At 37.1% G+C, this 22,552-nt stretch overlaps 2 long non-coding RNA genes across 6 annotated transcripts; one reads left to right on the forward strand and one right to left on the reverse strand.

Moving 5' to 3' along the window:
• The first annotated feature begins 2,000 nt into the window (after positions 1-2,000).
• On the forward strand, positions 2,001-10,745 carry LOC108320317 (uncharacterized). Of its 5 annotated transcripts, none has more exons than XR_008247827.1 (5): positions 2,001-2,759; positions 7,987-8,043; positions 8,803-8,911; positions 9,055-9,125; positions 10,099-10,745. It is a non-coding gene; the product is annotated as an uncharacterized LOC108320317 (long non-coding RNA). The 5 variants fall into 5 exon arrangements; XR_008247828.1 differs by lacking the exon at positions 2,001-2,759 and adding an exon at positions 7,022-7,804 and having other exon boundaries at positions 8,806-8,911; XR_001831379.2 differs by lacking the exon at positions 2,001-2,759 and adding an exon at positions 7,039-7,804.
• LOC128195919 (uncharacterized) lies at positions 2,287-4,179 on the reverse strand. Its single transcript, XR_008247829.1, has 2 exons — positions 3,345-4,179; positions 2,287-3,231 (listed from the first exon to the last, which is right to left on the reverse strand). It is a non-coding gene; the product is annotated as an uncharacterized LOC128195919 (long non-coding RNA).
• Positions 10,746-22,552: the final 11,807 nt, after the last annotated feature.

Raw genomic sequence — 22,552 nt, forward strand, 5'->3', positions numbered from 1 at the left:
TAATTCAAGCATTCAAACATACATACATCAACCCTAGATCACGTGAAAACATAGTTAACACATCATACATGCATTCAAGCATCACGTACCCATGTAAACATACTCAAACACATATAATACATCACTTGAATAATCCAGATCCAATTATTGACATGTTATACCCCCAATAATAGGATGCAAAAGAGTCTCCGATAAAAACACCAAATAGGATTTTCAAAATAAAGAACCATGCATCTGGAATCCACTGTCCAAAAATCAACTCAATTCAACGGTGAACGACTTCACAACAACGAAAACACTAGTGCAGGTTTTATGTTATGCAAGAATGACTTCTTCTCTTCCTTTCTCTCTCACTTGGCTTTTCCCTCTCTTCAAATGACTCTAATGTGCCCTATTAATCTGACTCATCTCCACTAAATCAAAGTGAGACATAATGGTCCACATTATTTGACTTATTCTCCACATAGGAAGGGAGCCCTATAACCCAATACTTACAACATATATTTGCATAGAAACCTCCAAGCATCATAACTTTGTTCTTCCTTAGCATCAAACCCAACCCAACAAAACATACATAATACATTCATAGGGAAAACTCATCACAAATATTACATAAACCCTATGCTCATTCATACATAAACTCTTACCCAACAATAACCACATATAATCATATACACATATCAAAACAAGGATTACCAATCAAGATAATAAAGATAATCAAGAACACATATAACATACAACTATAAACAAACAAAGGTAAGCTTCCTCATACCTTGGTTAATCATAAGACTTTATCTACAACCCTAAAACACCACCAATCTTCTTTTACATTAAGAGTTTTCAGTCGCTCTCTCTCTTCTTCTCCCAAAACGTCAATCTCCTCTCTTCTTCTGTTTTCTCTCTTTGATTTAGAGTTTCTAAACACCAAACCACCCCTTAATTAATTTCTACACCAATTAAATAAAAGTAAAAGACCATTTTACCCCTAGACAAAAATATAAAAATATAAAAATAATATAACAATTATGTTCTAACAAAAATATACACTCAAGAACACTAATTTTTAAACAAAAATTTAAAGTCTCAAAATTACTTTATTTTTAAAACCCTTATTTTTTCAGATCTTACCGGTATCAACCTTTGACGGATTTAAAAAATTGAATCATTGACGTATGATAGTATGATAGGATGGAAGGATGAAAAAATATTTAAAATTCTTTAGACTATATTAACATAGTAAATGTCTAAGTAATGTTAATTAGATAGGTTGGTGCATTTCTTTAAAAAACCTTATGACGTTCATATTATTTAAATTGAGATCAACTGAAAATTGTAATAACAAAAAATATAATATTTAGAAGGATTAAATAAGAAAACAGTTAAAAATAAAATTCCAATTTAGAAACGGTGAACAGCCGAAATTTTGATCCAATGACTTATTAAGGAAGTTGTTAAAATCACATTCCCTACTCAAAAATCTTTTGTAACTTTTTTTTTCTCTTAGTATCTCTTTTTGGAATTTATTTTCCAAATAACAACAATTATTGACACACTAACACGTACACTTTGATTCCAGTGTCAACACTGAAGGTTGCAACACAAGACCTAAATCTTTCAAGTATCATCCCAACCCAACATATATGGTCATCATAGTTATGTAGATGTTTTCTAGTCTCACTATTATTGCTGTCATCACATGGAGGCTCAAATGGAATTGAATTTGTGCATGATGAGGACTGAAAATTAGAGCTACAAAATGCAACAAATTTCAACCTCAAGGATTCCATCATGTTTTCATCAAGAGCTCCTTGTTATAGCTTATTTAAGGACAATGATAAATTGACACCACTACACTTATTTAATATAATTTTTATAAAACAAGATAAGAAATAATATGTTAAATGAATCTAGAAGTGTATCAAGTATATTTTCTCTTTATTCAAAGATGGTTAGTAAGGAAAAAAAATACAAAAAACAAAACAGTGGTGTATAATAATTATGCAGAGTTCTCTGATACCCAATTTCGTCCGGATCATTTTTAGATTTTTACTATAGTCTATTTTCCTAGGTTTTATTATTTATTTATTTTTATTTATATTGTTGTTTTTATTTTTTTATTTTTTTTTATTTTTTTTATTTTTTTATTTTTTTTATTTATTTTCGTTTTTATCTTTCTTTTATCTATTATTATTTTGTTTTTATTCTATCTTTATTTATATAAGTTATCTGATTTTATTTTATTCTCCCCTCTATTTATTATTTCCTTTTTATTTTTGTTTCTTTTGCTTTTTTTTTTTTTTTTACCTCTTTATATTTTATTTTATTTTAATGTAATTAATATAATTAAAAAAAAGAAAAAAAAGGTGTGCGTGTGTTGGGGAAGAGGGGCAGAAACCGTTTCTGCAGAGAGGCAAGGTGATGGCAGAGACGTTTTGGAAGAGAGCAGGGTGGCAGACGCGATTTGGGTGCGTACGAAATCGGTACACGCAATTTGGCACAGAGAATTGCACAAAAACAAGCACGGAGAGCAGTTTGGGTTTTTTGGGGGTTTTGGAGGAAAAGTAAAAGGGATTTGACACGCAGCCTGGGACCTTCATCTTCACTGGATCATCATCCATTGCCGAGAAGGAGACATTGGCACCTGCAATGAAAAGCAAGAGACACCATCCAACAAGGAAAGGGAGGAAGAAGCCAGTCAAAGGGAAAGGAGAGATTCATTGGAGGCGCAAGGTTGGCAGTAGCAATCGGATCTTCAGGAGGTAAGTAATCCCTTGCACCCCATGTTCTACTGAGTTGGTTACTTTCCTATGAATATACCTCTGTTAAGTTGTTGTTAAATTTGCATATGATTGTGTCATGGTTATTTGTATACGGGCCATTGTTACCAAACACCATCGTCACCCTCTTCACATTCACTGAATCATCATCCATTGGAACCTCTCTCCCAACCATTCTATAACGTCTTCTGCTTCTTCGAAGAAGGCCCTTCTCTTTGCGCGTGTCCCGTTCCCTTCACCACATTATCCATCACCATCCTTTTCCATCCCATTCTCAAATAAACCAAACCAAAATTCAGTTTTTGAAGCCATATCACCATTGAGATGGTATCTGGAATGGTATTTGTTTCGTTGCATTTGGCTGTGTTCTGTAACTTCGTATGGATGCTCTCCCTCGCCACTCATTCATCCCCAACTCCAACACCATAAACATGGCTTTGCTGTATCCCTTCACCTGAAAAGCAGAGAATCAATTAAAGCAACCACAAACTAAGTCAGACCATGAAACTGTGCCTCTGTCCATCTCCAACCATCAAATGAATTTGAATCAATAAAATGGTTACTCACCAGAAAATCATATAACAGAAAGAAAAATAACAGAACAGTGGTTTCATCTTCCCTGACTCATCCCCGACTCATCCCCTCCTCCCTCGTTCCCTCCATCACCATAGCCATATTCACCCTCACGGCTATCACCACACCCCATTCCCAACCAAACAAACACAAAACATATTATAGAGACACGCAGAGGTAGAAGACAGTGGTGTCGTTAGGGCTAAGTTCAAGTCAGATCTGCCGCCAAGATCGATGGGAGCAGCGATGAGAGTTGTGAGCTCTCGGAGTTGGAATCTAGCTCGCGCAAGTAGAGGGAACAAGTATTCTGAGCCGTCGTGAAGGGCGCGGTTTCTTCTGGCGTAGGTTGGTGGCGTCTGGTCTTGGCGGCAACGGTGACGGCGACGCCTGGTCTTCTTGTGCCAGTAGCAGCGGCGGAGAGGATGATTCGGTGGCTGAGGATAATGATGATGGGTGTTGACGACTCGAAGGAAATCGGAGATGAAGGCAGAGGAAGATGTGGGGTTCGAAGGGAGCGTTACACGGAGAAGAAGATGAGCTCGTCAGAGGCGAGGGATCCGAAGCCGTGGCCAGCGGCGGTCCGAGTGTCATGGCGTCATGGCTGGAGATACTTCCGGCGGCGAGCAGCGGTGCTGGCGACGTCTTGGGCGGTGACTCGCGGCGACTGATCGGTAGCGGTGGTGGTGCATGCGCGCGCAGGGGAGGCAAACCTCCCTGGGTTACCTTCTTCGAAGAAGACCCTAGATCTCTCTCGTTTCCCTTTGGGTCCGGGTTCGAGTGGTGGGGAGGAGAAGCCTGGGTCTTGGACGCTGCTGGCAAAAATGGGAGATGTCACTTGAACCCCTAAAGAATTCTAGGTCAGGAAACCACCCCGGTGGGCCAAGCCTAAGAATAATAAACAAAGAAAAAAACAATTTGTTCTGCACTCCCCTTTTATTCGTATTTCGCACCCCCATACATCCTTGGGCCAGTGCTAGGCCAAGCCAAAAAAAAAAAAACCTTTCTCCTTCCCGCGCACCCCATACGTTCTCTTGGCCTGGCCTCAGGCCCATTCTGTTGTTAAAAAGTAATAACAAAAGAAATAAAATTCCTCACCCCCTATTCTCACTTCCTCACCCCCTTTTAGTTTGGGTTTAGGCCCATCTGTTTATAAAAGGAAAATTAGTTTAGACACCCCATTTTTTCATTTGGGCACCCCTATTTGTTTTATTTTTATTACTTATTTATTTATTTGCTTTTCTTTATTTGTTTTATTTTGTTCCCTTATTTATTTTATTCTATTTGTTTTTTATTTTTATTGTTGTTATTATTTTTATTTTATTTATTTATTCTAAATATCTATTTATTTTAAAATACATGTTTAATAATACATAAAAAATAAAATAATAAAATATTTATATATATACAAAATTTACAAAAATATTTTTAAGGTTTAGGCACATGTGTGATCGCACGCATCGTCCTTGTGCTAAAACCTTTTTTTCATCTTTTCTAAAAAAAATATAATAAAATATTTTAAAGGTTTAGGCACATGTGTGATCGCACGCATCGTCCTTGTGCTAAAACATTTTCTTCTTCTTTTCTAAAAAAAAAATAATAAAATATTTTTAAGGTTTAGGCACATGTGTGATCGCACGCATCGTCCTTGTGCTAAAACCTTTTATTCTTCTTTTCTAAAAAAAAAATAATAAAATATTTTAAAGGTTTAGGCACATGTGTGATCGCACGCATCGCCCTTGTGCTAAAATCTTTTCTTCTTCTTTTCTAAAAAAAATATAATAAAATATTTTAAAGGTTTAGGCACATGTGTGATCGCACGCATCGCCCTTGTGCTAAAACCTTTTCTTCTTCTTTTCTAAAAAAAAAAAACAATAAAATATTTTAAAGGTTTAGACACATGTGTGATCGCACGCATCGTCCTTGTGCTTAAACCTTTTCTTCTTATTTTCTAAAAAAAAACAATAAAATATTTTAAAGGTCGAACACTCGTGAGATCATCCGCATCGTCCTTGTGTTCAATACCTTTCTCTCTTATTTAAATAATTAAATAATGATATAAGTACTCGTGCGATTGTCCGCATCAGCCTAGTACTTAATATCTTCAATCTAAAAAATTAAATAATGGTATGAGTGCTCGTGCGATCGTCCGCATCAGCCTAGCACTCAATACTCTTAAGTCTTCCTAAATAAGTAGATAACGGTATGAGTGCTCGTGTGATCGTTCGCATCGTCCTAGTGCTTAATATCGTTATTTCTCTTTTAAAAAAATAATTAAAAATATTTAAATACCATTCTAAAGGTATGAGTACTCGTGTGACCGTTCGCGTCGGCCTAGTACTCATTACCTTCTTTTTCTCGAAAATGTCAAAAACAAATATATAAAATCTTCAAAAGCTAAAAACATCAACACTTTCAAACAAACAAACAATCTTTCCGCCAGAACTACGTGATCCTTGATTCTCCATCAAGAGTGGAGATACGTAGGAGCAAGGCTGATCCTTGTCAGGTTCACTTCCCCAAAAATCCAAATTTATCCATAGTCAATTTCTCAAACAATTCATCAAACAAAATTTTCAAGCAGTTTACAAAAGAACTACGTAACCCTGATTTCTCATTTTGAATGAGAATACGTAGGAGCAAGGTCAATCCTTGTCGGGCCCAAAAAACTAAAAAATATATTTTGTTTATTTAGAATTTTATTTTAGGGGATAGTTAAACATTTTGAAAACCACATCATATTCACGTATTTAGTTAAAGGTACTTCCTTAGGGCAGGCGTTGTAGGGTGCTAACACCTTCCCTACGCGTAACCGACTCCCGATGGTTTTCGTGGACCGTGTCTTATCATTTTATGGTTTTTCCGTAGTTTTCCAGAATAAACTATGGTGACGACTCCAAATCCCTTTTTCTATCATCCCGTTTCTTTTTTTGGATCGTCATCCCGTCGCGATTTCCGGTTGCGACAAGTGTATTTGACATTTTTCTTTATTTAAATTCCGATATCACCCTTCGAAATTCAAAGTAAATAAAAAAAAGTCAGTTCAATTTAACCTTTTAAAATAATATATCAACTTTAATATTCTGTATAGTTAAGGTCACCTCTAAGTGGATTGATTGTTCATGATGGATGAACCCTCACTAGTGGAAAAACAACGTATAACGTCACGCATTTAACGTCTAACCACTAAATAACCAACGTTAAAAATGACCGGTGGTAATATTGTAAATGAATGCAATTATTAAACATCGTTTAGAATTATAATTCGACGTAAGACGATATAAAACGTCGAATGCCTCAGTGTTAGACGTCAAAAGGCCAGTGAATTCAATAAAAATTTGAGCGGGAGATAGAAAATTCATTCACTTTATCTTAGCGCGTGAGACTCTCTTCTATGTTCAAACTTTTCTCAAACGAAGTTTGACGAATCACATGTAATCTTTCTTTCATTTGATACAAATGCATGTTAATTAATTACTTTAGGTATGATTTTCATTTGTTTTCACCGGTTATTTGCGTGTTCTTGTCCATCATAGGTGCATTTTGCTTTCTCTCTCACTGGTGGCAACACCTTATTCTGATGAACCCACCTTTTAAAGGTTAGTTTTCGTTTTCGTTTTGACACTACAAGAAAAAGAAAAATTATCTACTGATATTTATATACGAATTTTGATCCGTATGTAACACAGGTATTACATACGAATTTTACATACAGATCATAAAAAATAAGTTACATACGGATTTTATATACGGATTTTATCTACTGATATTTCCGTATGTAAAATTCGTATATAATGTTGGCGCGTGTAGGCGAGAACTTTATCTAAGGATATTATCCGTATATAACCATTTAAAATCCATATGTAATTCGGAAATACATTATATACCGATATTATATACGGAATGTTAAAATAAATTATTAAAAATTAATAAAAAGGAAAACTTAAAATGTAGGTTTTGGTTGTTTTGTGCTTGGACATTTTCATTTGCCTCCGTGGTTAAAAAGCCCTGGGGTTTTAGGAAGGAGAGCGAGGAGTGTGACGACGACACCATCTACCTCTACGACCTCTCCGCTGCCTCTTTCCTCGGTTCCCTCAACCAACACTCTGACTCTATCACCGCCCTCTCCTTTTATGCCCTTCTCAATCTCCCTTTTCCCTGCAACCTCATCTTCGCCGATCTTACCACGCTCTTCGTCCACCGGAACGCCGCTATGAACGACCTCGCTCTGCACCCGTCCGGTGAGTGCGCCCTCACCGTTGCTCGTGACAACTGCCTCACCATCTTTAACCTCATTCGCGGCAGTCGCAACTACTGCTTGTGCCTCGACAAGGAATTGTGCTTCTTCAAATTCTTCAAATTGGAATGCTCCAAGCCCGTTTTCTACGCTGCTCCTGTTAGGATATGTGCTTCTTCAAATTCTTTCTCTGTTTTCTCGAATTATCATCGAATATCAAGTTGGTTATTTTTATTTTCTCTGTTTCTTTTGGTTTTGCTGATTTGTCTTGTATGTTTAAAAACTCTAGGGTTTAGGTAGCATTTGATTTGATGAAGAAAGTTTGGTATATTGTCACTTGTTAAGTTTTTCAGGCGCTTAATACTTGTTAAGTTTTATGGGATTCTTGTGGTGCATTTTTAGGAGATCTCCATTGTGCTACCGATGTTGCGTTTAGGGAAGATTCAGAGGGCTTTTAAGGTATGTTTTGTTTTATGCGTTTGTGATTGAGAATATTATTGAATGAATCACAAATGCAAGAATGTTTCTTGTTTTGTTCTATTCTAATTTTTAAATGCAAATGCTATGTATAGAGTGATGATGAGAATGTATAAGATGTGGATATGTAAACTAATCCAATCTATAACAATACCTAAAATGTGAAGAGAAACAAACTCTACGAACATGTTTGATGAAATTCGTAGGAGAAGCTTAAATGCACTCTAGGTTTTTGATGAAATGATTGTATGAATGTTCATGGAATTATGTAATGGGGAAAGATTGGTTTGTATCAATTTCTCCCAATTTCTGTTTTGAAGGCCGCTGCTTCACCATGGCAGCCACCCATTTGTACGTATTAAGCTGATTTAAACCATTTTATATGCCTGACCCTTGTCACAAGTTGTGTTTTTTTACACTTTGATCTATTGTGGTTCTCATCCACATCAAGGTCAGTGTAACTTATAAGCAAGGAATCAAGTTATACATAATCAGTTCAAGATTGAATTAGAAGCAAAGGTTGTGTCGAGATGCAGAAGTGAAGTGGAAACATGTTTCAATAGTGGAAGAGAGGATTTTAATTGTTTAGAGTGTGACTATAGCAGGGCGAGGCATTCTGTCATGTTGCCTCATGCACATTCTGTCATGTAGCCTTATACTTTTAGTTTAGAGTGTGACCATAGTAGGGAGAGGCACTTTTTAATTTTGAACTTTGATTCAACTTTTGCTCTTTTATGATAGAAGTGGAAGCAGATACATCACTCAAGATGAGCTTCAAAAAGCCTATGAAGAATTTATTATTGAGAATGTATGCTTTGAGGAAATCATCCAAGAAGTTGATCAAAATAATGTGAGTAAATTTTACATTTATATAACGTTAAGTTCTTTCTTTTATATTTTCATCTTTTTTATTTTAAGGGTTTTATGTGAAGTATATTTTAAACTTATCACTTTAATATATAAAGACAAAATGATGTTTCTAATTATTTGCAGAAATTGAAGATGGTCCCATATATGCTCAACTTTTTGTGCCCGTAAATGCCAATCTGCTCCCAAATAGTGAGGTAATTCCTTGCTTGAAACTCATGTCCTGGCTGAGAATATTAAAAGAAATCTAATCAAAGCATTTGGTGATAAAATTTTCCATTATAAATCAGTAATAATTAATCTCCTCTGACATCTTAACTCAAACATAGATGCATGGAATAATTCCACATATCTTAAAAGTTACCTTTTAACCAATTGACAATTGTCTGTCCTCCCAATCTTAAAATCCACCTTTTTCACTATATAGGTTATAATTGCCAGAGTTAGAGTTAAATTGTGAGAGTGTTGGATTATAAATATAGAAGTCCAAAGGAAAAATACATGTTGAATTCAAATAGTAAAAAAGACAATCTGTATAGCTTGAAACTAATCCGATAAAATGGTGTCCCCGCCACATCTCATAACCCATAAACTTTAACAGTAGCATTTAATCATTGTAATTTGCTTTTCTAAAAGTCACTAGTAAATCCAAGTAAGTCATGACATCTCACGTTAATGAAGAGACAAGATAAAATGAGCACTACCTCATTTCTAAACTAGAAGCTATTTCAAATTTAGGATTCCCATATAATATATACTATTAAACCCATAAAATATTAGCACATACAAGATAAGGATATTTTTATCCTATGGCAAGCAAGGATTTTGAAATTATTGTCTACCTACAATATTGTACATATCATAAAAGGCTTAGAATATCCTAAATACTTTATTATAATTATAAATTTTACTTTTTTAGATAAAAAAAAATCTACCATTAATAATAAGAATAGAAGGAACTAGAGTTGCTTAAATATTAAAAGTGAGTCAGGATTACTATTATGTTTGATTCGTAACTTTTCAAAATTTGATATTTTATATTGGTGTTTTTAGAATCAATATGGTGGACTAATAAAAGTGAGATAAAGTGGGTAACTCGTAAACTCTTTATTTTTTATTAAATTAAAAATAAAAAATCAAATTAGTAACTTTTTATTTTTTTTACTACAGGCATGTCAACCAGCAAATGGTGACAAAGTGGTCTTCTGCAAGCTAATATGGGTCCAAGCCGCAACATACCAAGGTAAGTTGAACTATAAAGGCAATGATTTTAGTTTATAATCATTATTTGTCAATGGAATTTGAGATCACGTCTATAATCATTATTCATAAATGATATTGGATTGGTTTTAGGCTTGTTAGTTATCTTGTAAGTTCATAATGAATTGTCATCATTATATTATGATGGATGCAAATCCTTACCTTAAATATTTTTGTGATGAAAACATGTTGGTTGGTGTGAGACACTATGATAAGAGTTGGAGAATGAGCAACATACAACCAGCTTAGCAGAATGAAGAACAATGCCTTTTCTGAAGAATACCAAGGTTCTTTCCTTCATGACAAGCAAACAAATCTAGAAGATGAGCATGACAAGATATTCATAGTACATGGAGTCTCTAGAAGCAAAAGAGAAGCAAGTGATACTTTTGTAGTCTTAGCTGATCTAATAAATCTACTAGTGTTTAGTATGGTATTTATCATTGTAAATGGTTTGACATAGTACCAACTTAGATTGATAAGTTTGTTTATTATGAGTATATATTAAAATTGTGGTTGTTGAATAGTAACACATTATAATAGATTCATTAATGTAATTGTTTGAGTTTCTTAAAGAAAAAGAGTTGTATTTGTTTATTTGAATTCTATTTATAAAAGATAATCAATTCTTACTATTTGAAAATTTGGATAGTGTTTTACTTTTATTTGTTATATAAAACTTTTAATTATTTAGTGTAGATGTGGAATCACCAATTTTTTTTTTTATAAAATCACACGTTACATACGGATTTTTTCGTATATAATTACATATGGATTTTATATACGGATTTTTTCGTATATAATTACATACAGATTTTATATACGAATTTTTTCGTATATAATTACATACGGATTTTTCTGTATATAAATTATATACGGATATATCCGTATATAACTTAGCTACGCCTTTTTTATATACGGATTTTTGACCGTATGTAATCTGTATGTAACATCATGTTATATACGGATTTTGGACATTATATACGGATTTTGGCTGTATGTAATTGCAATTTTTCTTGTAGTGTGAAGAACTTATTTGTTAAACTTGTTTGTTGTTTTTTTTGTTGAATTTGTTTGTTGTTGTTTGGTTGAACTTGTTTGTTGTTGTTGTTTGATTGAACTTGTTTTTTGTTTGATTGAACTTATTTGTTGTTTCTTATTGTTATTTGTTGTTGATCCTATATTATCGTTCATAGTTCTGCTTTTCAGGTTTCGTAGAGTTGTTAAAAAGGATTATAATTAATTAAAAAATAAAAAGAATTGATTAACGTCGTATATGTTCAAAATTCGACGTTAAATTGACGTCGAATTTAAAATATTCGACATTGTACACTGTTTTTGTACGTGTTAAGTCAAACCTAAAACTATTTAGAACTTCAATATATATGAGTTGATATATTATTTTATGTAAACACTATTTTAATAGTTTAAAAGTATAAACCAAATTATAAAGTATATATATGTGTAAATTAAGAGATTTATAATTTTCTTTTGAGATATGTATTACATTACATATAGTTTATCCAGGTTATTCTCTTATTAATTACTTTTAAACATCAAAAATTGGTATTTTAGAGATCTTGTTTTTGAAAAGAGAGAATATTTTCAACAATTTTGAAAACATGACTATCTATCACAATTTTCAAAATAAAACCTATTATAAAATGTGTGTTCAAGTGAACTATTTTTCACTTTGAAGACATTAGTGACATCATCAATACTCATGAAGTTGCAAGGAGATAGTTTGAGTTGTTGCATACCTTGAGTATAAAGTGATTGAGTATTTCACTTGAAATCTTTTAAATGAAGAATTATGGTGAGAATATGGATGGTGGAACAATTCTTATAAGATATGAGAACACATAGTTGTTGATAATAAGCAAACATTAATGATAGGTTGGTGAATTATGATAGATTATTGAAGCACAAGAAATTAGACTCAATGAGAAATATTCACTAAAAGTCTCAAATTAAGTCTTGTAGGCTAAAACATCAGGAAATCAAGAAAGACAGAAAGAAAAGTCACGATGATAAGATATGAATTTTGCATTCAAATCACAAGAAAAAGTGAAGATTCAAATAAGAATATTATTTGATATTTATATTTCACAACAATTATGTTATGATCGTTGTGAAGTTAAGTAAATAAGAAACTCTTTTAAGAATGCCTAATAGATCAAAAGATAAACTATAAAGTGGTTTATTTTTATTAGTGTGGAATGAGACATAACCTTTAAGGCACTAGTACAAAATATGCTTTTAAACTCGCACAATAGACTTCTTTTTACACCAAACCGCTGCCTATTCAGACACGGTGGCAGTTTCGTAATTAACGACACCTTATAGGCCTCGGTTCAGACTAGACCGATGCCAAAAAGAGCTATCACTTCGGTTGTGAAGGCAACCGGTGCCTAATTAGCAGTGTCTGACGCAGTTTCTGACGCGGTTAAGAGAAACCCGAGGTGAAAGAGTTATACGGCATCGGTTGGTAGGAAGGACCGAGGCATAAGCCTCTACTGCCTCAGGCACAAGGACCCGAGGCATATAAGCCTCTCTTATTTCCCCAAGTTGAAGGAAACCTAGCTCCCTCCTCGCTCTCCCTCCCTCCCCTAGCTCTCGCCTCCCCTCCCCTGGTTCTCGCCTCCCCTCCCCTGGCTCTCGCCTCCCTCCCCTCGCTCTCGCCTCCCTCCCCTCACTCTCGCCTCCCGCCCCTCGCTCTCGCCTCCCGCCCCTCGCTCTCGCCTCCCGCCCCTCGCTCTCGCCTCCCTCCCCTCGCTCTCGCTCTCGCCTCCCTCCCGTTGCTCTCGCTCTCGCCTCCCGCCCTTCGCCCCTCGCTCTCGCCTCCCTTCGCTCTCGTGTCCCTCCCCTCGCTCTCGCTCTCGCCTCCCTCCCCTCGCTCTCGCTCTCGCCTCCAAAATCTCCTGTGAGTGCGTCGCCTCTGGACGGAAGAGCAACCGGTGGTGGTGCGTCAATGGTGGCGGCGGTGCTAGGTGGTGATGAACGGAGTGTTTTCTGTGCTGGTGTGTCAATGGAGTTTTTTGGTGAAAAAGGTTAGTGCGATTGGGGTTTGATGTTGATGGTGGTGGTGCAAATTAGGGTTTGATGACGGCGGAGGAGGAGGAGAAGCAGCGGAGGAGGAGAAGCGGCTCTGTTCGGTGGTCGCTGGTGTCTCTGTGGCGGAGAATGTCTCAGTCTGAGAAGGTGAGATTTGGGTCTGTTCGCTGCGTATGGGTTTCTTTGAGAGATTAGAGCTCGTTGCATCTGTGTTGGGTTTGACCGTGACGTAGATTGAGGGCACTGGATGGCAGTAGACTCTTGGATTGGGGGCAGATTGAGCTTAAATGGGTCTGCTATTTTGGATGGCAGTAGACCGTGAACATTTTCTGTGCTTTCTGCTTCAGTGCTTTCTGCAACTTCCTGGAACATTTTTTGGAAAAATCGAAAACCACTATACGCCTCGGTTCAGGTCCAAGCGGGATAGTAGATCCAAGATATTGACTCGGTTCAGCAGAAACCAAGACAAAATCTTATCATTTTTCGACTCGGTTCACAACCGAGGAAAAAAGAGGTAGATTTTTTACCTCGTCTGTATATGCCTCGGTTACGGAACCGATGCATATAACCGAAAATAACCGAGGTCAAATCCCTTGATTGCACTAGTGAGGGGAAATAAATCATTATCGACAGACACAATTCTGTCATAAAGTCTAATTTATTGAAATATTTTTTTATAAATTTGACATTTTAATTTATAGACAGAAATATTCATCAGTATAAAATCTGTGTATAAAATATATGAGAAAAATCTGATAAGAAATTACAATTATTATTGACAGATATTTTTTATAACTTATCTTTACAATTATCAACAACGAAAGTCATCAGAAATTTCTGTTAATAACTTACTATTTTACCGTATTTTTGTTGATACATTATTATTGGAGTTACAAATGGTCTCATTTCTTCTGTAAATTCGTCGACACTTTGGACAGTAAGTTTTTCGCTCAATCTGATGATTTTTTTTTATTATAGGGAGATGAGTGAGAAGAAGAAAAAAAAAGAGGAGAAAAGGAGGAGGAGGTGGTGGTGGTGGTGGTTGGGGGTGAAAATGATGGTTTGGTGTGTTAGTGAGCATAGATGGAGCACATTAGTGACAATGATTGTTGTATAGTTATTGGATAAAATATCTTAGATATTTTAAGCGGTTAAGATATTTATGAGTAATTAACTAGATTTTTAGGTAAGGTTATTTTTATTGGCTTATAAATACAATGACAGGACAAAAGTCCAGGTACGTTCCCTCTATGTTCTAGAGACTCTAGATAATATTCTAGAGTGATATTATAATTACTTTCTTGAGAGCTGAGGCTCCGTAACTCACGTCTGACTTGAGCGTCGAAGTATCATTGCAGGTACCTCCCCATCCTTTGACAAAAGTAGACGAGCGAGCTGAAGAGCATGAACGACAACAATTGAGCCATTGACTCCACCGCGAGCACCTCTGCGAAATCGCGGCCGTGATAAGGCTACTCCAACAAGATGAAGCTGCCGCATCACCGCCAGGATTCTCCTCCGTGAGCCATTGACTCCACTGCGAGCACCTCGGCGAAATCGCGCCCGTGAGTACCTCTGAGAAATCGCACCCCTTTGCGGGTCAGACCCAGCCCAAAGACAAACCCTTTCGGCGCCTCCAAGTCCGCCGCATTGTCCGACCCATCCTCCGCGTCTTCCGCAGCACCCACGGCATCCACGCGCCGTTCGGTTCTGCCTCCATGTCGTCCAAATTTCTATTCCCCATATGTCAAACTCCGGTTATCATTACCTAATCACCAACATCATCGACAATTTAGGGTTCGCGAGTGAATCTCTGAACAAATGATTCCTTCTCTGTCGTGGAGGGTTTCATCCAATCTCTCCTCTATAGGGCCTCGGCTGGCGTTGCCGAAATCCGCCGCCATCCTCATCCAGGACACCCTCCAGCACCGTCCACAGGCCCTCATCGAGGGCGCCAGAGAAAGCTGGAGCTACGCTATCTTTAGGCAGTTCTCATGCTACTATTCTGGCTCCACACCCGCGGCGCCGTCCGATCCAGTCTCAAATCACCCGCCAAACCGTCTAGTACGGTCTCCGCGTCATCCGCCGCGTCCAGGTTTGCGTCTCCGCCACTAACCACAGTTCCCGCATTTACAATAGCAACCCCTACAGCAAGAAATTCCGCCGCTGGTGTCGCACTCAACTTCCGTGATGGTGATTCACGAGATCATTTCTCAGGCCTCTTGTGCAAACTCGATGTCACCGCCATCCATTGTGAACGCGACAACTAACTTGGCCTGAACCCTATTTTTAAGGATTAGATACTGAACCGTCCGATCCGTCCGACACATAGACTCAACGATCCTCCAAGGTCGTCCATCCAGGTAGACCATTAAGAACGAACAGCGCCCCAAGGTCGTCCATCCAGGTCGACCGACAAGACCGAGTGTCCATCGTGACCGATCGGCAGAACCGAGTGGCTGCTAGCCAGGGATTGACATCCTTGGCCGGACGCCTTGCTGACCGGCCGTCACGACCGTCCCTCACTAAGTCCACTATAATACAATCAAGACTTGACGACGAGAGAGCCCGTTCGGCCGTTCCCAGCGTGTGCAGCCTTGAGCAAAGAGGTAACTGTCCGGTTTTCACCAGCTTCCTGTGCCCCCTAGTGACGAAGCTGCTCGGTCTGCTTCAGCTCGTGAGAAAGCGGCCATCAGTGACCACAAGCGCTACAACACTCGACCGAACGGCTGCGAGGCCGGACGGCCGAATTCTCGCCGTTCGCCCTCACATGTTTTTGGTCATCCGACCTCACCGTTCGACCCCACTGATGTTCGGCCAATCGGCCTCAATAACGTTCGTCCGCTTGCCTCAATCGTTCGGCCATAGGTCTCATTGACGTTCGGCCACTCGGCCTCTACCGCTAGGCCATCCATATCTCAAGCGTTCTAGAATTCGGTCTCACGGACGTTCGGCCCTACTGATGTTCGGCCAGTCGGCCTCAATAACGTTCGTCCGCTTGCCTCAATCGTTCGGCCATAGGTCTCATTGACGTTCGGCCACTTGGCCTCTACCGCTAGGCCATCCATATCTCAAGCGTTCCAGAATTCGGTCTCACGGACAATCGGCCCTATTGATGTTCGGCCAGTCGGCCTCAATAACGTTCGTCCGCTTGCCTCAATCGTTCGGCCATAGGTCTCATTGACGTTCGGCCACTCGGCCTCTACCGCTAGGCCATCCGTATCTCAAGCGTTCCAGCATTCGAGCACCACGGCCGTTCGACCCCACTGATGTTCGGCCATCCAGCCTCAATGATGTTCGTCCTCTTGGCTTCAATCGTTCGGCCATTAGGTCTCACGGACGTTCGGTCACTTGTCCTCAACCCTTCGGCCTCAATTGTTCAACTTTTCGTGGCCTCAAGCGTTCAGCATTCGGCCTCACATGCCTTTCGGCCTCTACCGCTCGACCATACATCGACACGAGCGCTCCAGCATTCGGCCCTACTGATGTTCGGCCATTCGGCCTAACTGACGTTCGACCACCAGGTTTACATCTCGATCGAACGGTCTCACCTATATGTTTAATATTATGTATCTTACAGGTCACAAGAAACAATCAAACGAAGACCGAGCGATCTTACTCTCTCAACCGATCGGCCTTATAACATAATCTATTTTCTACGCTAATTTTCTAAATCCTGTAAATGCATTAATTTGTTTGGCTACTCTTTTTCTCGTTCTACAGTGCAGATAAGCACATCTTGTACATAAAGGCGGACGCTAGAGAGCCGTTCATGCTGAAGCACTAAAAATTGGGGAAACACTCCTAGACCTGGTAGATGTTCGCCCTAGAACACCTAGAACATCAAATTTTCAAGCATTCGGCCGTTCGGCCTCAAAGGTATTCGCCCTTTGGTTTCAACCGCTCGACCATCCATGGCCACGAGCGCTCAAGCATTCGGCCATTCGACCCCACTGATATTCGGCCGTTCGGCCTCAAAGGTATTCGCCCTTTGGTTTCAACCGCTCGACCATCCATGGCCACGAGCGCTCAAGCATTCGGCCGTTCGACCCCACTGATATTCGGCCGTTCGGCCTCAAAGGTATTCGCCCTTTGGTTTTAACCGCTCGACCATCCATTGCCACGAGCGCTCAAGCATTCGACCGTTCGACCCCACTGATGTTCGGCCTTTCGGCCTACAAAAGGTATTCGCCCGTTGGTTTCAACCGCTCGACCATCCATTCGGCCGTTCGACCCCACTGATGTTCGGCCATCCGGCCTCAATGACGTTCGTCCTCTTGGCTTCAATCGTTCGGCCATTAGGTCTCACGGACGTTCGGTCACTTGTCCTCAACCCTTCGGCCTCCATTGTTCAGCTTTCCGTGGCCTCAAGCGTTCAGCATTCAGCCTCACATGCCACTCGGCCGCTACCGCTCCACCATACATGGCCTCATGTATGCAAATATTCAACTGTTAAACGTTCGACCTTCGCAACTATTAAACGTTCGGCCTTTGCGGCCTCAAACTTTCCAGTTTTTGGCCATTCGGCCTCGCATCTTTTTGGTCCTTCGATCTCAACCGCTCGGCCTCAGTTGTTAAAACGTTCAACTGCTTGGCCTAGGGCAAAGAGAAAACCCATAAAAACCCGCCGTTCAGTCCACAGATGAGCAACGACCGGAAACACGCTCCCTAACACAGTGAATACAGCCTCCCTCAAACTCATAAGTCCTATAGTTCCCCCTCCATAAAATAGAACGGTTAATTCGGACTTGGGGGGCATGTATAGTTATTGGATAAAATATCTTAGATATTTTAAGCGGTTAAGATATTTATGAGTAACTAACCAGATTTTTAGGTAAGGTTATTTTTATTGGCTTATAAATACAATGATAGGACAAAAGTCCAGGTACGTTCCCTCTACGTTCTAGAGACTCTAGATAATATTCTAGAGTGATATTATAATCACTTTCTTGAGAGCTGAGGCTCCGTAACTCACATCTGACTTGAGCGTCGGAGTATCTTTGCAGGTACCTCCCCCTCCTTTGACAAAAGTAGACGAGCGAGCTGAAGAGCATGAACGACAACAATTGAGGAAAAGCGAGCGTCCCAGACATTTAGAAGCAACAAAGACACACTGGAAAACATCCATACCGAAACAATTGTGATGGTCAGAGTTAAAGAAAAAGGTGGAGGAAGAGAAGATGGAGCAAGAGGAAGATTGAAAGAGAAAGAAAAATAGGAGAAGGATGCGACCCAAAGGATGAACAACTGCAATTTCACTCCTCACAACATTGTGCGTGAGAGAGGTTTTCAACCAAAACACATATCCTATAATATTAATGAAAAACAACGCAACTAAGATCAATGGCGATGAAGGTGTTTTCACCCAACAACAATGGAGGCTATGCAAACCACGATGCTGATTCCACCCAACTACAGGGTCAAGGCAAAGCGAATTGGTGTTTCTCCATTCGCTACCAATAACTTGGTTTTTTCCTTTCCATTGTGTGCTTTCTCTCTTAAATTTTGGTGAATTGGTGTTTCTCCATTCGCTACCAACAACTTGTTTTTTTCCTTTTCATTGTGTGCTTTCTTTCTTAAATTTTAGTTTATATTAGATGTTTTATATTTATATAATTTTATGTTTATGAGACGAAAAAGAAGAAAAGGAAAAAGAGAAGAAAGAAAGAAGAAAAAGAAAAAAAAGAAGTACGAGGAAAAAGAAAAGAAGAAGAAAAAAATAAAAGACTAAGAAGAAGAAAAATAATAAATTTAGTGCATATCTAAATGAAAGTAAAAAAAATTATATATGTTGTTTTTGCAACAAACTAAAAATTATGTCGGTTATAAATGCAACGTACATAAATTTATGTCTCCTACAAGTGTTTTTTATGTTAATGAATAAGATAAACATCCTATTCACTCATGGTATGACGTTTATTATGGTATAACAATGCAGAGAGAAGCAATGCATTTTAATGTTGCTTGTTGTATCAAAACTATAAGTCAATTGAAGAAAGATTTCAAAATGTTTATTATATATATATATATATATATATATATATATATATATATATATATATATATATGAAGATTTAAAGTCATTGGTTCATAATTTTAGAAAAATGTTCATTTTGGTATTTTAATGCGTAATTTTATGTTTAATTTGATTATTTTGGTCTCTCAATGTGAGGTACCAAAAACCCTTCAAGTAAGACACCACAATTTCTCCAAGTGAGACACTAGGCTACTTCAACAAGTAAATTGAGTTACTTCACCAAGTAACTTTCATAAAAAAGACCTCTAAATGAGGTACCACATTACTTTACCAAGAAAATCAAGCTACTTCACCAAGTAATCAACTCAAAGCCCTCTATGTAATATAGGACATAAAGTCATTTAAACAAAATAGAATAAGAAACATCGAGCTATTCGAGTAAAAGGGGACAATTCAAAGCATTAGATCAAGTATAAAATAAACTCGACATCTCACTACTCGAGTACAATAGAAGCTCGATGTTCCAGTGGTTGAATACCAGAACTACTCAACACCCAAATGCCCAAACATAATAAATAATTTAGCGTTTCTAGTGATCGAGTACATCAACAACTCAGTGTTCCAGTATATGGTTAACTCAAGCAGAGTACATGAGTAGATAACAGTTCAGCATGTGACAATACCTGAGTACAAAAGTTGTCCACTACCCCAAGTCTGAACTAGAACTAAAGAAGGTGGCCCACCTATTTGCCTTCTCAAAACTCTCAGCATAGGCCACCAACACGCCAGTCATAAAGTTAGTACTCTTCTCATCCAGACCAACAACATCAGCCTCAAAATTAGCAAACCTGTTTATTCAAGCAGATCTTCAGAACTCATCTCGCCCATCTCAAACTTTGTTGTGAAGGTTGCCTTCTTATCTCTTGGTTGCTGGAAGTTCAAAGGTCAACTGAACAACACGGTTGCAACTTTGTACGAACTACAAGTCTCTATTTGTTAGCTCTCGACCGACCTTAGTACACAAGTTGTCCAAGATGTCACTTTCGCCCTTCACCTGGCTGCCTTCACTTCCTTTGACATTAGGTGAATTGAAAAGAAAAGACAAGAAACACTAGTATAAGCGCGAAAAGGACTTAAAGAGCAACGGGGATTGCTTGAAGTGAAGTGACGATAAAGAAATCCAATTCAGAATGAAATTAAAATCATTATCAACTCGGCCAGACCTATACAAATTGGCAGCACCCAACAAAGTTGGTTGCATCAAAAGCGTAGCCCGCCTAATGTTAGCCACATAAAACTGAAGCCCACCTAAAGTTGGTCGCATTAAAGTGGAGCTCGCCTAAAGTTGGCAACACTAAGCAAAGTATTCCTAAAGTCGGCAACATCTATCAAAGTCTGCCCAAGCTGGTAGCCAAGCATAATCCTTCCTAAATTTTACTACACAAGTCAGAAGGACTATTGTTGCACAACAATTTTCAAATAAGCTTAGTTGAATGACCAATCTACCTACAAAGCTTGACCAGAGAGTCAATCCACATACGAGTTGGGTCGAATGGCCAACATCTCAAATATATAATAACAAAATGATAGTTCATCATAAATAATAATCATAATATCAAATTGAAAATATTAGTTATGATATACGAATATTGTCCTAATAAACATAGGTTTAGATGATTCCAAAATAGAGACCTAATAAACTTTATTAAGTCATCTCTAGTATATCTATTGAGCTGATATAAACAAATATCCTTTATGATACACTATTTTCATACATTTCCATATCATATTTAGAATTATTTTTATACTTTTCAACTTTGCTAGACTATTCTTACAGTTGTCAAAATTTTATTCTATTTTCAAACTTTTTTCATGTGTTTCGAAGCTAATTTGCTTTTTTTTAAATGATTTAATATATATACATATATATATATATATATATATATATATATATATATATAAACATAAAGGTTTTCTTGAAGATAGAAAAATAGAAATATACATTGAAAAAACATGAAAATTGCTAAAAAGTAAAAAAAATTATTTATTGCGACACATTTTGAAACGTCGCCGTTGAGTTTTCATATATTGCGACCCATTTTGAAACGTCGCCGTTGAGTTTTTATATATATATATATATATATATATATATATATATATAAATATAAAGGTTTTCTCGAAGATAAAAAAATAGAAGTATACATTGAAAAAAACATGAAAATTGCTAAAAAGTAAAAAAATATATTTATTGCGACACATTTTGAAACGTCGCCATTGAGTTTTCATATATTGCCTTATTACAAACGAGAAAGTTTAGTACTCGAAATGTCATAAGAAGAAATATACATTCTCTTACGTTTTAGTTGATTTTATTTTTTAGTTTTAGTTGATTTTTTTTAACAGGTACTTGATGTTTTAAGAAAATTGGCTTATTTTTTTATGAATTACAATTCTTTTGGAGAGATAATCACGATCATATTTATGAATTACAATTCATTATATAACAGTGAATTATATAGCAAAATCTTACCAAGCAAGTAACTATAAATAATATATCGTTTTCATATTTAAAATTTCGTAAATTAAAATTATGGTCGCATTTAACTTTTAATTTGTGAATTTTTCTTTCAATTAATTTTTAATTTTATTTTTTATATCTTTCAAAATTTCTAACATACTGTTATCCCAATGCACACACTAATAACCTTTCTTACTAATCATATTGAATGCAACACTTATTTCTGATATAGACAATTCACCAAAGACTTAACAATATATACAAACTCTAGAGCTTTGTTTAGAGTATAATTGTGATTAGGGACGACAACAGGTCAGGTCAGGCACAAATAGTGTCTACTCGCAACCTAATCCGACAAAAAAAATACACCCACTATTCAACTCGCTACGCGCACCGATACCTACTTCAAAGACATCCGTCAATATCTTAAAACCCACAGATATTTGTCGATACCTGCAAATATTTAAAAATATATATATTTTTATAAATTATTAAAATAAAATTATAAAAAATATATAAAATATAATATAATATAAATTAAATTAAATTAAATATAAATTATAATTTAATTTTAATTAAATTTAACCTTATAAAATATAAATTAATGTTAATTTTAATTAAATTAAATTTAATGAAATATAGATTAACAATTAAATTAAAACCGTAGATTTTTTTAAAATGTAAGAAGGAAATTTAAAAAGAAACAAAGTTGTAGATAAATTTTTTAAATAAAATTGTAAGGCAGACTATTTTTCTTACGGAAATATTAACACAAAATTTAACGTATTATTACTTTTTTTTATTAACTTTTCTCG

Source organism: Vigna angularis, chromosome 1 (genome assembly GCF_016808095.1).
Source record: "Vigna angularis cultivar LongXiaoDou No.4 chromosome 1, ASM1680809v1, whole genome shotgun sequence".
NCBI lineage: Eukaryota > Viridiplantae > Streptophyta > Magnoliopsida > Fabales > Fabaceae > Vigna > Vigna angularis.